This window comes from Solanum pennellii, chromosome 6, assembly GCF_001406875.1.
Source record: "Solanum pennellii chromosome 6, SPENNV200".
In the NCBI taxonomy this organism is placed as follows: Eukaryota; Viridiplantae; Streptophyta; class Magnoliopsida; order Solanales; family Solanaceae; genus Solanum; species Solanum pennellii.
The window spans coordinates 2899344-2918169 of record NC_028642.1 but is presented as its reverse complement, the minus strand read 5'-3'; the positions used below and the strand labels follow the sequence as shown (position 1 = coordinate 2918169).

The following is an 18826-nucleotide window of genomic DNA, read 5'->3' as shown; positions in this document are numbered from 1 at the left end:
TACCGTCGTCTTCAACTCAACCGCAACTCTAGCCAGTCTTCATTACACCGGATTTCAGGGTGAGCTAATGCTTCTAGCTTGGACTGGATCTTCTTCCTCATGTCTTGATGCCTTGAAGTTCCGGCATGGACTAGCTTTTGTTTATTTTAGCTTCTTAGAATACTCTTAGTTTAGAAATGTGATCATAGATGTTCTTGTAGTGATGACTTCCAGATTTTGGGGAATAATAGACGTTGAATTTTAGAAGTTATTGAATTGTCTTTTTATTAATGAGTTTAAGTCTTCCGCATTACTTTCTGTTGATATTATATTGAAATGTTTAGGGTTTAGATTGGTTGGTTCGCTCACATAGGAGGGTAAGTGTGGGTGCCAGTCGCGGCTCGGTTTTGGGTCGTGACACAAATTGATAGTATGAAGAAAGTGAACATCAAGAGTAGCTGAATGTTAACAAATTAGCAATTAACATTTAGGAGTTGCTAAATTTGTATGCATAATACTGCTCCAGGCTTGCAGACATGCTTTCAGCTGATGATGCTATAGTTGGGAGCATTACAGGTATTTATAATGGACCTAAATTTAATTAGTTGCATATCAAACAAACAAAATTAATATTTCAACGAGAAAAATTAGTAATTCGAACGCATTATAGCTGCCAAATTTGTTCATAATATATTTTCATGTGAATGTCATACTACTGAATGTCGAAGTGAGATACTTACATAGTTTAACATTTTCATATGTCGGAATACTAATTACATACATTTACATACTGTATAGAATTAGACAAAAACAGATGCATCTTTCATGCTTGGATCTTCTGGATCATCTTTGATAAAAAATCACCTGTTAGCACATAATCACATCACATAACTTATACAACACAAAATTAAAAAAACGTGGCAACATTAAGCTTCAACTAAGCCTCATCTTTGAAGCCCTATTTCACGATTGACATAAGACATTTTATATAAACTAAAGGATCATTATTTATAAAGAAATTGATTCATAATTGTGACATTAATGTTAAAGGTTTTAATCAATTTGGACAAAAAAATTATGAAATATCTTTAATATTTACCTTTAAACTTGTCTTGGAGAAATTCAGTTCAAAAGTTTCAAATTAGATCATCAGCAGATAGTAAATGGACATATGACGACGATATTAAAAATCTCAAGTTCCGATAAATCATGAAGAGGTGGAAACAGAATAACACAACCCAAAGTTTAACCCTTATAGAGAAAGAAAAAAAATAGTATGATGTACAAATAAAATGTGATGAAAAATGTGAAAGAATCAACAGATTACTATAGTTTTGAAAAGTAACATACCAGTAGTAGTGTTTGATCAAAGCCTATTCCAGAGTTTAGATCAATTTTATAGGGTCATGATAAGCCAAATATAAAATGACATAACTTGTGCAGGGTATATTATACAGTACTAAGTGTCATATGAAATTAGCATAAAGCTTTCTCGAGCTTTGCATATTGTATAAGGATTATTCTCATCATTTCTTTCTAGATAAGTTTTACTAAACATGTTTGATTTCAGAGGTTTTTAATTAGTAAATGTTATTTTGTATTGTAATTTTTGATTCTATCGATTTAAGGTGGTTATTCTGACAAAATCAATAGAGGAAAGTTACATCATTTTTTAGGAACTAAAAATGAACACAATAGCCTTCAACGATAGAAATAACTATAAAAACAAAAAGAAAGTATTTCATTATGTTGATAAATGTAGTACCTGTAAAAAATGACTTTTAACTAACCTGCTATCATAGGAGAAAATATTTTCAGTTTCCATCAAAGAACAGGGACATAAGACATCCACATAGCAACATCAGAAGCTTGCAAAATTTGGCATTCAGTGGCAGCAGCAGCAAAAAAGTGCAAAAACTGACTGCTTCGACAACCACAGCAAAAGTATTTCAACTGAAATTTGAAACAATAAGAAATAATCTGTCTAGAGACTGAATTGAATTCAAAGAAAATAAAAACAAAGATAAGTAAATCCTATTTCTATTAGTCAATTGCAAAGAAAAAGTTTTAAACAAAGTACAAAATAATTTATATACCTTTTAATTTTTTTTCATGGGAGGATTAAATTTATTTGCAATGCGTGGATATTCTTTTTCCCTTGAATTAGCATGTTCAATTGTGCGCTTTTTTCCTTCTGTAACATTGACTGTTGTAGATGCCATTGGTTCATGAACGACATCTTCTTTCTCCAGGTAAGCCAAAATGGATAATTTTTGCGTTGCATCCAATTTTTTTTGTGAATAGCTTTTTCATTTTATTGTTGAATATCTTTCCATTCAGTTGATCTTCCACATTTTGCAGCGATAATGTTCCTTTCTGGTAAAAAAATATTTGATTAATAATAACAAATTAAACAATAATAAGATATGCATTGATCATGAATTCTTAAATCAAAAGAAAAGTGGATGAAGAAAGGAAAGTTAATTACCCAAAAAAATTAATATTAAATTTATTTAAAGGAAAATAAATATTTCTATGTTTATGTATTTACATCTGAACTCAAATTCAATACTGAAGGTCTTTCGACTAATTAGAGTTAACACGTAATTATAGTTCTAAAAACGGTCATGCCTATTGTGGTAGGTGCATAACAGTTTGCACAAAGTTCTCAGCCAACAGAAAAAACTTGTAAGATGGATAAAAGCTTAAAATTATATATACAATGATAATATTTTAATAAAGAAAGTTGACTGTAAATTCAACAACAAAAAGTGTAATTTGGATGCTGCAGGAAAGAAACATGAACTTAAGATATGAAATTTTGTATGAAAAAAGTTTTTTATTTCAAATTCTGTCATGCTAGAGTTCTAAGCTTATACAGCTACAATATTCTTTTCAAGTTAAGGAACTCATATGTTCACATAATCATATGTACATTAGTTTAAAACTCTTACAAGTTAGATAGTATATTATTCAAGATATATTTTTTTTCTTTTATAGTTCAGAATCGATACTTGAACCTTATGTTCAAGAGAATAAATAAGAAAAAATGAAAATATAAATTCATTACAAGTTCTTTGTTATTATTTGGTGTGAAAAAAATAATCTATACCTTGACGAAGCAAATTTCATAAATTTCTTCGGAAGTGAGGTGCAACATTTTCTCTGCAATTTCATCTGAAACAATAGCTGTGGCAAAACCGCTGTTGTCCTTAACAGTAACTTCAAATTGACACCTGTTTTGATAATTAATGAAAAAATTTAAAATTAATGGTCAGTTAAGACATTTATTTGTTTGAATAAAGAAAATAAATAATCTTAATTAGTTATTAGTAATTTTAATTTTGTAGAAGAGCAAATATACCTAGGAATAAGATGTGTGGATCGGTGACAACTTGTGCAGTAGATTTCCCTTCGCACATTATATCTTGTGAATAATTGCTTACAATTTGAGCATGCTAACACACTAAAGAGTTGTTCTTTACTTGCAAGACACAATTCAACCTCAATATTAAATATTTGTCCCTTCAAATTCAATATACAAAATATTATTCACTGTTAAATAAAAGATTTCCAAATAATCAAATAATATAGTTGTTGTTCTTACCGGAGGCTGTGCTTGGATGTTAGCCACATATATAATGTCATCGTCAAATGGAATTAACATAATAGAGCCTATTGGAGTTGTACTTTTCATCTTATAAGCAAGTAGCTTTGCTTCAATTGTTTTGATCCTATATACAAGTAAAATTATGAAAATTTATTAATGTTCGCTCACTGAAAACACTTGTATCATTTTGAAATATGTCAAAATACTCGGGAAGTTCGATGCATTAAATAAAAATATATATTACCACGTCCTTAACTCAGAAGCCTGTGGATATGGAGGATTAATTTCAATTGTTGTATTCAATTTGCTCGTCAAACCAATGAATCTATTCAATGTTCCTACGTGCATTTGAATATGTGTTTTTAGTTTCATCATGTCATAAATTTTTGAAAAAAAGGAAAAAAATTATTTGCACTTTTACCCGGGGATGATTTCGCAATTCTCGTAGCAAGAATGATCGGGTAATCATGAAGTTTGTTGAGAAGTTTAACTCCCTCATGATCAATAAAATCCTCCCAAAGTGTCAGTTTTGTTGGTTTTTTCCTGCATATGTTTCCCAGGATGTTATTAAATAATAAAATCGTTAAAACAATATTATATTATAAATTATAAAAATCAAATATTAGATTATTATCAACAAATAACAGCATTTTTTGTGATATAAAAGTTAAAAATAGAGATGCACAAATAAAGAAACAATCCGGTTGTACAATGAAATTGATGAACTTTTTAATCTATGAAAGTACTACAAATATTCAAAGTGATGGCCAATATTTCCTGATAGTTAATGTAATATGAACTTTTTGCGATAAAATTAACCAAATTAAGATAAGTTTACTTTAGAGAAATTTAAAGTTATTGAAAATTGAGATTAACAGATACTTAATCTCACTGATTAGGGCTTCGTAAGAGAACATGAACCAGGAATCTCAATAAACTTGAATGTCATTAGCTGTTGATCAAAATTCAATCTTGATTTTTAAGAAATAAGAGTAAATCATACTACGAGGGGAAAGAAATCAAACAGAGCAATAAGTATATTCCTCTTTAACAGACTATATCCACAATATCATTTATCTAAATTAAAAAGGGCAGAAACAAATCCAAAAGAAAATCAATGCTTATAAAAATTGAATCTTTACTTCATAATGACTCAAAGAAACATGGTATTCAATGACATTCTTCATTAACAAAAGAGAGGGGAAGATGCACAAATAAATAATAAATAAAAACAAAAAAGAAGAAAAAAGACAATCTTAGCTAATACAACTAACACTGCTAAAACTACAGGTAAAATCTCAAAAATCAGGATTATCCATTTGGAGAAGGCGATTACAAAAACAAAGTTACTGAAATTTGAAAGATATATAATACCTTTATTAAATAAAAATATATCAACTACGAAAAACAAAAAGGAAAAAGAGAACTCTATTAACCAAAAAGAACATTTCTTTGAAAACAAGTAATTATATACAAAGATAAATTACAAGAGTGATATTCTATATATATACTTACAGCTTGTCCATGACAATGAACTCTTGAAGTCGCTTTCCAATTGTTGTCTTTGTTGAAGGACTGCCATTAATGACAATGGCAAGTACATCTTGCATTAAACAAAAATAGAAAAACAATAATTAGATCATGATAACTATTCTATTATAATAACAATTAGATTTTATGTGAATAATAGTAAAAAAAATTAAATAAATTTATAAATACCAAATTCAAATTCTTTGGATTGATACTCAAAAGTGTCAAATTTGGAAATAGTCAGTCGTTTTGGTGGTGGTAATGGATCCTCTGGAGGTTTGACCTCTTCAATTGGTTCAACAATGGTGTTTTTGTCGAGTTTCCAAATGAATTTGTTAAGTGGATTTTCGTATCCAAGAGGTGGGACTTTCACATATGCAACAGATACCAAGTAAGTCTTGAAAGGAGCAAATTCTTTTTCAAAATATGTTATATCAGTACTGAAAATGGTGGCCTGAACTTGATTCTCCTGTAAAAGAATTTGTTAAAAGTTTGATTAGTTGTGTAGAATTTAAAGTTATCTTATTATTATTTTATATTATTACAGTAACAATATGAAATAATGGATTATTTAGTTAACTCGATTAAAGTCAAGCTTTAAAATGAAAAATATATTTTATTAAAAATAAATACCTCTTGATCTTGCAAAATTAAGACTTGATATTTTGTGGTTTTATCTTTGTTGTCCCTTGGTCGACTTTTATCAACAACTTGGACTTTACATGTCCAATTTTTAGTATCTGGAGTGATCATATTGATGGTATATCTTTCCGCCATGTTGCAATATATCTGCAAAATATATCTGCAATTAAAATACATTATAAGAGGATAAACTAAAGACAAATGTATAATGAAAGCAATATTATTAATAATATAAATACATCAAAAATATACATATAGGGTATGTAAGTTGTATATAAGATTTACCATTGCAAATTATAACACAAAGATGATGAAAAAAGCTTTTTCAATGATTTCATTATAGATAACATTATATGTTGAATGATCGTCATTTTCGTCAATTATAGGTGGTCTAATTAATACTTTGACATTGTTGGAACTTGTAGTTCTTGATAAAGCAACATACAATTGTCCATGAGAGAAGACAGGTTCGCGTAAATATATACCAACAAAATCTAATGTTTGTCCTTGAGCTTTATTTATAGTCATGTCAAAACATAATCGTACAGGAAACTGCGTTCTTTTAAAAGGAAGTGACAATTTTTCATCTTCTGAAGTCATGAGTGGTATTCGTGGAATAAATACATGAGTATTTTTAAAATCACCGGTAGATATTACTGCACTAATTACATGAGGTTTAAAGTCATTACATATTAATCGTATCCCATTGCATAAACCTTCACAGGGATTTAAATTTCTTAGTAACATAATCGGACAATTCTTCTTTAAAGTTAATTTGTATGGAGGTAAACCAGTAGGATTTAAAGTATGTAAGAAATCTTCGTATTCACTTTGATCCTTAGGATCAATAGTTTCATCTATAGCAATATATACTTTTTCAATGTTTGAAAATTGAGAGATCAACATGTCATTTATATCATTAACAAAATCATTTTTAGTTGTTAGAATAGCACGAGAAGTAATAAACGAAGTTTTTGTACAACATTTGTATAAATCGGGATATGTATTTTTAAATAGAAGATTTAGAGATTCTTTTTCAGAAGTAAAAGGAATAATGAGAGAATGAGGAATTTCAATTTTTCCATGGTCATTTGTTTTCTCTTTTCCACAACCAATTCTCCTTAAAAATTCACAAAAGTCAGGATCTTTAGTTGCACGCATATTCTTTGATAATTGTAGTTTTTCAAGTTCATTCCATATTTCAGAACACAATAAACATTCGCGAATAAAATCTTCTTTTTTTCCACTACGAACAACAGGAAGAGTTTGTCGGAAATCACCGCTAAAAACAACTATTTTACCACCAAATAACGTATTTCTTTCCATTAGATCTCTTAATAGTAAGTCAAATGCTTCAACCATTTTCTTTTTTGCCATTGAAATTTCATCCCACACAATTAATCGTGCATCTCGTATTAANTATCTCGTATCAAAGATGCCAGTGAACTTTTTTACTAATATTGCAAGTAAAATTTTCGTCGACATCAATAGGAATTTTAAATCGAGAATGAGCAGTACGACCTCCAGGAAGAAGTGAAGCTGCAACACCAGAGCTTGCAGTTGCTAAAGCTATCAATCCCTTATGTCTTACTGTAGCTAATAAAGCACGATATAAAAAACTTTTACCCGTTCCACCAGGGCCATCAATAAAAAATGCTCCAAATTTATTTGACAATACTCTATCAAGAATAATATTGTAAGCTTTTATTTGTTCAGAGTTCAATTTATTTTTTAATAATAAATGTTCTGTTGGGAAAGACAAGACACTAACAAAGAATGCCTGACAGGATAACAGCGGAAGAATACCCAAGTCTATACTTTTCCTTCTCGATTTGAACCAAGAGAAGACAAACAACCACAAGCAATATGATAGTAAGGCAGCAAGTAATTCAACCAAACAAATATAACAAGACAATAATAAACCAATCAAACAAGACACCAAGATTTCCGTCGAAAACCCTTCTATGTGAAGAGTAAAAAACCACGGGACCAAAAGCTCCACTATAATCACCAAGAGTTACAATATTGTTCTCCAAAATTGGCCACAAAACAAGTGCCAAACAACGAGCAACAACAAAATAAGATTGCACCAAATCTAGAGAATTAAAGGAGCAAAATCACCAATTTCGCAGCTACTGTTCACGACAGAAAAACTGAAGCTGCAGGCCACCAAATCCAACTCTGTCAGTTCCTAATCAAAGATTGAGATGAATATAATATGCTGTCCAAAAATCAGCTCAATCGGACAAGAAACGAAGCGGGAATCGCAATTTGAAGTTGGCTGTTAGGGCTGAATTTTGACTGCGAAAACTGCTCTCTTTCTCTCTTTTTGGCTGCTGAAAAAACTCTCTGTGTATATGAAAATAAGACCTAAATAGGTTTATATTTGCCTCATAAGAATGGGCCTATGGGCAAAAATGGGTTGGTCCAAATTGGGCTTTTATTTATCCACATAGGAAGGGAAAAAGGCCCATAACCCAACAATTCTCCCCCTCACGACTATGTGGAGGAGACCGCCATCCCGGCGACCATGCAACAATCTTCAAACTTCCCTCTTGGCAAAGCTTTAGTCATCATATCGGAACCATTGTCATTTGTATGAATCTTTTCAAGCTCAAGCAACTTAGAATCCAACACATCTCGAATCCAATGGTATCTCACATCAATGTGTTTAGACCGACCATGGAACGTAGAATTCTTGCCAAGATGTATAGCACTTTGACTGTCACAATAAAGCACATACCTCTCTTGAGCACAACCAAGTTCCCCCAAGAATCTCTTCATCCAAAGCAATTCTTTACAAGCTTCAACGACAGCAATAAGCTCAGCTTCTGTAGTAGATAGAGCAACACATTTTTGCAACCTAGATTGCCAAGACACAGCTCCCCCTGCAAAAGTAACCAAGTACCCTGAAGTAGACTTGCGAGTATCAACATCACCAGCCATGTCTGAATCAGTATAACCACAAAGAATAGGCTTCCCTGTACCAAAACACAAACTCAGACTAGAAGTGCCACAGAGATATCTCATAACCCACTTCACAGCATTCCAATGTTCTCTTCCCGGATTAGAAAGAAAACGGCTAACAACTCCAACAGCGTGAGCAATATCCGGTCTTGTACAAACCATCGCATACATCAAACTACCAACAGCTGAAGCATAAGGAACTTTCTTCATATCTTCCTTCTCATCATCACTAGAAGGACACTGTTTCGTGCTCAATTTGAAGTGCATAGCTAAAGGTGTACTGACAACCTTAGCTTTGTCCATGCTGAATCTGCGAAGTACTTTCTGAATGTACTTCTCTTGTGATAATACCAATTTCTTGGCCTTTCTATCACGGACAATCTGCATGCCAAGAATCTGCCTTGCTGGTCCTAAGTCTTTCATAGCAAAAGACTTACTCAACTCTTGCTTCAACTTCTGAATCCTGCAAGTATTATGACCAACAACAAGCATGTCATCAACATAAAGCAACACAATAATAAAGTCACCATCAGAGAACTTTTGCACAAAAACACAATGGTCTGAAGAAGTCTTCTTGAAGCCCTGCTGACTCATAAAAGAACCAAACTTCCTGTACCACTGCCTGGGAGCTTGTTTCAAACCATACAAGCTCTTCTTCAATTTGCAAACATAATTCTCTTTACCCTTGACTTCAAAACCTTCCGGTTGCTCCATATAAATTTCTTCATCTAAGTCACCATGGAGGAAAGCAGTTTTAACATCCATTTGCTCAACCTCTAAATCTAGACTTGCAGCCAAGCCTAGAACCACACGAATGGATGACATCTTCACAACTGGAGAGAATATCTCATCAAAATCAACTCCCCTTTTCTGATTAAATCCCTTGACAACTAATCTAGCTTTGTACCGTGGAACTGGATTACCATCTTCATGTTTCACCCGAAAAACCCACCTGTTTTTCAAAGCTTTTCTGTCTTTAGGTAACTTAACCAAATCAAAGGTATGATTATCATGCAAGGATTTAATCTCATCTTCCATAGCATCAAACCACCTTTCTTTTTCTTCACTTTCCATGGCCTCATCAAGACTCTCAGGTTCTCCCCCGTCAGTCAAGAGTACATACTCATTGGGAGAATAACGAGATGAAGGAATTCTCTCTCTACTAGATCGTCTGAGAGAACTCTCTGGAGCATCTATAATTGGTTGTTGGACAACCACATCATCTTGCACTGGAGCATCAACAACATCATGCCGGTCATTCTGAACATGATCACCATCTTCATTATCAACTTGATTTTCATCATTATGAAGATTTTCTTCCGGTGCAATAGTCAAAGGAACTGGATCAACATCAACTAAGCTCTCACTACTCTGAAAATCAGCCTTGTCAGCTTTGTCAAAATCTTCAATTGTTTGGTCTTCAAAGAACACAACATCACGGCTTCTAACAAGTTTCTTCTCAACAGGATCATAGAAACGATAGCCAAATTCATCTTGACCATAACCAATGAAGATACACTGCCTAGTTTTAACATCCAACTTTGACCTTTCATCCTTAGGAACATGTACGAAGGCTTTACACCCAAAGACTCTAAGATGATCATAAGAAACATTCTTACCAGTCCAAACTCTGTCAGGGACATCACCATCTAAAGCAACAGCAGGAGATAAATTGATAACATAAGCAGCAGTATTAAGTGCTTCTGCCCAAAAGGAATCTGACAGCTTAGCATCTGAAAGCATACATCTAACCCTCTCAACTAGAGTTCTGTTCATCCTCTCTGCTAAACCATTTAACTGAGGAGTCTTTGGAGGAGTTTTCTGATGCCTAATACCCTGCTCTCTGCAATATCTATCAAAAGGACCAATATACTCACCACCATTATCTGAGCGGATGCATTTCAATGTCTTCCCTGTTTGTCTTTCAACCAAGGCCTGAAAACTCTTGAACACATCAAGTACTTGATCCTTGGACTTCAAAGGAAATACCCAGAGTTTGCGAGAATGATCATCAATAAAAGTCACAAAGTAAAGTGCACCACCATGAGATCTTACCTTAAAAGGACCACACAAATCAGAATGTACCAACTCCAGCAAATCAAGCTTTCTTGAAGGCGGATGACTCTGAAAAGAAACTCTTTTCTGTTTACCGGCTAAGCAATGAACACATTTCTTCAACTTTGCTTGTTTCACTCCAGAAAGCAAATTTTTCTTAGCCAAACTATCAATCCCCTTCTCGCTCATATGACTCAGCCTTCTATGCCATAACTCTGATGAAGTATCATTCTCCACCAAATTTACTGAGTCTCTGGACATGGAGCCCTGAAATACATACAAGTTAGACAACTTGTCACCACGGGCCACAACCATCAAACCTCTAGTAAGCTTCCACTGGCCAACACCAAGTGTATTAACATAACCCTCATCATCAAGATATCCCACAGAAATCAAATTCAAGCGAACATCTGGAGCATGCTTGACATTATTGAGAACTAGTTTGGAACCATTGTTACTTTCCAAACAAACTGTCCCAATGCCAATAACTTCAACTTCATGATTATTGCCCATTTTCAACGTTCCAAAATTACCTGGAGTATAAGAAGAAAATAATTCCTTCTTTGGCGTGACATGAGAAGTAGCACCAGAATCCACAAACCAGCTAGACTCATCACGAACAAGATTAATGGCATTTGCATCACAAGAAACAAGAAGATCATCATTAGCAACAACAGCAACACGATTTTCATTATCGCCTTCTCTCTTTTGTTGTCTCATATCTCTCTTGTGCTTGTAACAATATTTCATGATATGCCCATTCTTGTGGCAATAGTCACATGTAATATTCTTGTATTTAGACTTTGACTTGCTTCTACTTTTACCTCTATCATTCTGACCTCTGGACTTGTTTCTCCCCCTATCTTCAGTAACCAAAACATCGGAGTGTGAAGCTGAAGAAGATGAGGCTTGAGATCTTCTTCTCATTTCTTCATTCAAGACACCACTCTTAGTATATTCCATGGTTACAACACCACTGGGAGCAGAATTAGTCAAAGAAACTCGAAGAGTTTCCCAAGAGTCTGGCAGAGTATTAAGAAGCCAAAGTCCCTGTATCTCATCATCAAACTTTACACCCATTCCGGACAGCTGGTCAAGAACACCCTGAAAATCATTAATATGATCAGAAATAGGAGTGCCCTCTTTATACCTGATATTCATTAATTGTTTCAATAGGAACAACTTGTTGTTGCCAGTCTTCGAAGCATAAAGTGTCTCGAGCTTGTCCCACAAACTTTTGGCATGTGTCTCATTCACAATATGATTTCTAACATTATCTTCAACCCATTGTCTAATATAGCCACAAACCTGCAGATGCTCAAATTCTCATTCTTCATCATTCAAAGACTGAGGCTTATTAGAAGCAAACACAGGTAAATGCATCTTCTTGACAAATAGAAGATCTTTCATCTTGCCTTTCCAAATATGATAGTTACTACCATTTAAACACACCATTTTGCTCATATTTGCCTCCATCATTCAAAACGACAATCAACAATAACCAATGCTCTGATACCACTTTGTTGGGAAAGACAAGGCACTAACAAAGAATGCCTGACAGGATAACAGCGGAAGAATACCCAAGTCTATACTTTCCCTTTTCGATTTGAACCAAGAGAAGACAAACAACCACAAGCAATATGATAGTAAGGCAGCAAGTAATTCAACCAAACAAATATAACAAGGCAATAATAAACCAATCACACAAGACACCAAGATTTACGTGGAAAACCCTTCGATGTGAAGAGTAAAAAACCACGGGACCAAAAGCTCCACTATAATCACCAAGAGTTACAATATTTTTCTCCAAAATTGGCCACAAAACAAGTACCAAACAACGAGCAACAACAAAATAAGATTGCACCAAATCTAGAGAATTAAAGGAGCAAAATCACCAATTTCGCAGCTACTGTTCACGACAGCAAAACTGAAGCTGCAGGCCACCAAATCCAACTCTGTCAGTTCCTAATCAAAGATTGAGATGAATATAATATGCTGTCCAAAAATCAGCTCAATCGGACAAGAAATGAAGCGGGAATCGCAATTTGAAGTTGGCTGTTAGGGCTGAATTTTTGACTGCGAAAAACTGCTCTCTTTCTCTCTTTTTGGCTGCTGAAAAACTCTTTGTATGTCTGAAAATAAGACCTAAATAGACTTATATTTGCCTCATAAGAATGGGCTTATGGGCAAAAATGGGTTGGTCCAAATTGGACTTTTATTTATCCACATAGGAAGGGAAAAAGGTCTATAACCCAACATCTTCCTCACTAACGATGATATTTCTTTCATAATGAACTTCTTTAGCTTCTCTTGCTATTGATGAAGGTTTGATATATTCTGAAATTAGTTCGAATTCATTAATGTCACGACCCATTGAATGAAGAATATCATCAATATAATTTAATACTTTATAACGTATTTCTCTTACATTTATATTTGAACTTTTATTGAAATCGTCAGACATAGGACTTTCAAATCTCTCCCATAATTCTCTAGGATTTGTTGGATTACAATAAATCAATAACATAGCAAATAATTGTCTTAAACTGGATGGCATTTGATAACTTGCAGCTTCAGACATGCATTCAACCAAATTATTATCACAAAGTAATAGTTCTCATTTTTCAGCAGCTTCTCTAAATGAATTATATTGTACTCCATTTACACAACGTAGATCTTCATATGATTTTGGCCCCCTTTCATTCATTAACAATAGTCTAAGATAGTATCTTTCTCCTTCGGTTGGATGACATGTCACTACACGTCCAATAACGTGACCTCATTTACGACGTGTCCAAATTTTATCTGTTGTTGACCATACAAAATGTTCAGGAAACTCACGATATAATAAATTTAGGTTCATAGCTTCTTTGTTTGATTTATTCATTAAGAAAAATTCGGTTAACATTGTTTTTCTTATAATGGGATTATTTGCAATATTACTAATGTTATTCGTACTTTTGAAGGAAACAAGTTGTTGTCCATCAAGATGGAGTTGTAGGTGATATACAGATGGATTCATTTCACTAATAGGAAAAGCAAATATTCTCCATGCAGCTTCAGATGGTGATACCCACCTAGCAGATTGATATTCTTTTATTTCATCTATCTCTACATTTACATCATTAGTCTGTATATGAAATGCTATTTTATCATGCCCTTTGCAAATGTATTTATAACTGTACTTAACAACTTTTATATCTGAACAAATCTCTACATTTATATGACAGTTGAATTTACAAAGTAAATATGGATTGTAAGGAACAACCCACAAGTTATCAAGAAAGTGTCCTCTAATTTTCACAATTTTGCCTGTATTTCGTCTTCTATAAATTGGGTATGAATTCTTTCCTTTGGTTGTTTGTTCTACGAACTCTTTAGGATACTTATTTTTACAGCATCCTTTTTTTTTCATACAAGAATTTGTTGGGTTCAGATTACCACAAGGACCATGCATCATGTGTTGTGTAACAAGTGAATATAAATACGGATATATATTTTCATCTGGTATTTCAGCACATACAAATCGATCATATGCTTCTGGAGTTAGTAATTTGTAATTCTCATTTAGTATGATAAGAAAATGAGCATGGGGAAGTCCCCATTTATGAAATTCTATCGTATACATAAATGCTGCAACTTTACCGAAAATATGCCTTTTAATTATATCATTTTTCAATTCTTCTATTTTTGCTCTAAACACTCTACTAACCAGATCTGGCCTATTTTGTACCTCATCGGTTGATATAAGTTTTTCTACTATTTCAGGCCAAGAAGGATTGCATGTTATAGTTAAAAATATATCAGGTTTTCCAAAATGTTGCACTAATGCAATAGCATCCATATACCGTCTACGCATATCTCTTGGACCTCCAGTAAAGCTAGGTGGAAGTATACGTTGTTTTCCTATATGTGAAGCTTCTCTTTCCCCCTTACGTAAAACATCCAAAATTTCGTCTAATACATCAGTCCTAAATAAAGCTTGATTAAAAGAAGCAAAGTCTAATCGTTGGCTTTCAATTTTTATCCATTCATCTACTACATATTGTTGAAATAATCTTCCTGCATGTAAGACAATATTTTCATTATCTCTTATTTGAAGTTTGTAACAATAATATTCACGACAAGAAATACTGTCTCCTTTATGCTTTTCTTTTAACATAACTTCGGCTTCCATGTTAAGTAATTTTTCTATTGAACACATATTTTTTATACTTGGTAGTTGTTCTTCTTCGCAATAGATTTGTGTTGGTGTTATTGAAGAACACTTAATTTTCTTAATACCACAGTGCCATCCACCTTGACCATATGGAAATAGCAATGGATATTGCAATGGATCATAACAACCGTAATAATAATGAACCAATTGACTTTTATCACTTTTTGTATAGATTCGAATATGTGGTGTAGGAATAGAATTAGTAATATCTTGTTCTACCCATATTCCTGCAACTTCCGACACTGTTGGTAAGTTATATATACGTTGATCTAAGCCAGAATCACACTTAAGTGCAATATAAAAGTCAGATAGTTGTGGAACATCTACTAAAGATTTTAAAAACATAGAGTACGGATTAATTTTTAATATTTCCATCAGAGTTCTCATAACAAATTCATTTAATTTATTTGAACATGCCATTCGATTTCTTTCTTCATTTTCACTATCAAAGAAATATAATTGGAGATTTTTTTCTTTTTTGTCAGTAGGAATCAAGTCGTTCATGAAATGATACATCTGTCCTTGAACTCGAAAAGTATAAATACCATTATTTCTTTTTGCTAATTCTTTGTCATAAGTTACTCCAAGAGATGTGAAAGCAAATATATTATTATACGTTCTAATGTAAGTTCTAAAATGTTTTGATAGCTCGGTATTTTCCAGATAAAGGTTTTTTAATTCTATTGGAATTTCATGTGAAGTTAATTGAACAGAACCATTGCTACAACAAAACGCAGGTGGTTCATATTCAAATTTTATGGCTTTACAATATTGACAATTTGATACTTCTTTTAATTTCTTATAGTTAATTTCTGATAACATAGTACTACCTATTTCTGATAGGAGCAAAATGGGTTTTGTCATAAAATTAGAACTTTCTGCAACTGAAGCAATGGTGGAATTAGAGAACGACGCAGTAGCCAAATCATTATTCATTGAAATTTCAGATATGTTATATTTTCTCATTTGAGCTCTCTTTGCTCGACGGCGTGCTAGAAGAATTTCTTTTTTATCAGGTGGCATCAATCTGTATAGTTCACGTCTCCTAGAATTTCTATGCGCATTTAATTTTTGAGAAGAGTGCACATTTCTATGATTCTACGAGTTGACATCTTTGGGATTAAAATAATTACGCAAAATAATTATCTGGTAAATAATAGTAATAATTTTAAATAATAGATTAGTTGAGTAATACTTACCACTCGCCGAGAGACAAGTGAAACACGATAGCAAATAACCACCGCAACGAAGTCAAAATTCTGTAAATTTAATAGTTCGAATCATATATTAATTCTAACATAATATATATGTCTAACAGGAAAAATAAATTAATAAATCCGAAAATGTAAGGCTGATTTAAACAACAAACTATAGTAGTATAATTATATTTTATTGTAGTCAATGAGAATTCATATAGTCGGCCCTACATGTTTGAGACTTGGACATGATTATTTTTATCATTATAATTGTATATCAATAATGTTGATTGTTGGCTTTTAGGTGAATGCCTATTTGAGATTTTGATAAATCTATGAGCTTTAGAGAATTGTTATACTTTCAGCCTGTTGAGTTGTAGCTATCTTGATTAATTTAACAACTGCGACATATCACTCGACAAAAGGGTGGAAAGGATTATTATTCTTTCTCTATTTTTTTATCTTTTAGAGCATAGTGAAACTATAAAAGAAAATGTGGTATTAGAAAATGGTGTTGACAAGAGATAACACTGTAATGAGGTGTGAAGCAATATAATTAAGTCATTGACCATTTATTGTCAAAACTTTATCATTTCATTTTTTAAGCTTTCTTTTGATATCATGCTTTCCGATTATTTTTATTTGTTCAGTATTTTATTGATAAATTTTTAATTATATTTATTTTTCAAATCATTTTTTGCATAAAAATATATAGCGCTTAGCATGAGTAGTGAAACTATTATTAAATTTTTATATAATTATTTTTTTAAAAAAAATAGAGAGTTTTAAAAAATAAATAAAAATGAAGGAAGAAAATATTTATTTCAGCAGCAGCGTTTATATATACCTAGGATGCCACCTCTAGTTACTATTACTATTACTATTATATACAAGAGTTTACTATTATATACAAGAGTGGTAAGAGGACGGCCAAGGTATAGTGGTCATTTTACATTAATAACAAATGGAAAAATTTCATTTTCAAAAGCAAGAAGGGCAAATATGTAATTTCACATTAAAAATTATTGCCTATATAAACTGCACAAAGCACTCTGGTGTCTCAAGTAAATAAAGGTGTTAAATAAGGGATTAGTTGAGTACTACTTACCACACACCGAGAGAAAAGTGAATTACAGGAGCGAACAACTATCCCAACGAAGTCGAAATTCTGTAAAGTTAATGGCAGAAATCATTTATTAAATTTGATATAAATGTAAACGCTGATTTTGAACAGCAAATTATAATATTATAATTTAATGTGCTCAAATATGATTCATATAGTGGACCCTACATGTTTGACATTTCGGAATAAATGTTGTAATTGTTATTTATGTATCTCAAGATTGCTGATTGTTGGCTTTTAGATATTTGCAAAATTCTACTTTCAGAATGTCTTGATTAATTTTGTCAAGAGTATAATTTCTATAGATTGAATGAATAACTGAAAGTGATGGACTTTTATGTGAGTAGCATAAATAAGACACTCACAACTATTCATTTTTTCATGTCCCATGTTCTCCTCCAATTATGTGGTTAGCTTTTGTTAACACTAAGCAAAAGAATTTTACTATTTCTAATATTTTATTTAAAGTCAACAGCCAAAGAAGAAAACAAACAACAAAAGTTCTTTCAGATTGAGGACAAACCTATAGCTCTATTATATTTCATAATATTTGTTACCACTTAAAAAGAAGTATCTATCTCAGTTAAGTTTGCAACATAAAGTAGTCACCTATTTTTAAGATACATTCACTAAAATAATTTACTTTCAATGAATCATCTTGATATTATATTAATAATAGTGAATGTGTACAGAAGATTTATATAGGCAAAAAACTAAATTGATGTAAATACAAAACATTTAACATGCCAGCTTTCTTGAAATTATTACTAAATATATATGTATATATATATAAAAGAGTAGGAACAAATTACCTAGATTTGAAACAGCAGAAGACCACACAAATCTAAAATTGAACTATATGTTAAGAGGAGAAAAGAAAAATGAAGAGTTATTTAAAGGTTGGATGGAAATTTCTACATAGAAGATATTTCATAATGTGTGATAAATATTCAGCCACTTGGTAAAAAAATAATGGGTAGGTAAATATTGCATCCCCTTATAATTTAAAAATAATAATAATAATAAAGTTATATATAAAATAAAGAAGGAACAGTCTTGCTAAAAGCCTAAATATGAAAATAGTAGCCTACACCATTGCTAAAAGCATAAAAATGAAAGCAGGAGCCTACACCACTCCATTTGTTTTTGTGTAAAGCAATGTATATTTTCTTTATTTATGACACGTCTCCCTTTTATTGATGTATTCTATCTCATATATAATTATTATAATCACTTCTCCTATCTTTCTTTCTTTTTATTTTAAATTTGAATATTAATGCAGAAAGAAAAAAAATTTATAAACACTTCTTGTACATATATACATCTCTATGTTTCATATCATATTTATTTATTTATTATAATAATTATAATTATAAATTATTATTCATATTTTTTTCGTTAGAGATTTTGAGATTCAGGCAAAATGAATGAACATGTCAGATATTAAAATCCAGCTTAAGAAAATCTTAAGATATATACATATATAAATATATATATATATATAT

General features: G+C 32.0%; 1 pseudogene; it reads right to left on the bottom strand.

The window, feature by feature from the left end:
* Nucleotides 1-699: 699 nt before the first annotated feature.
* LOC107022055 lies at nt 700-5592 on the bottom strand (annotated as a pseudogene).
* Nucleotides 5593-18826: the final 13234 nt, after the last annotated feature.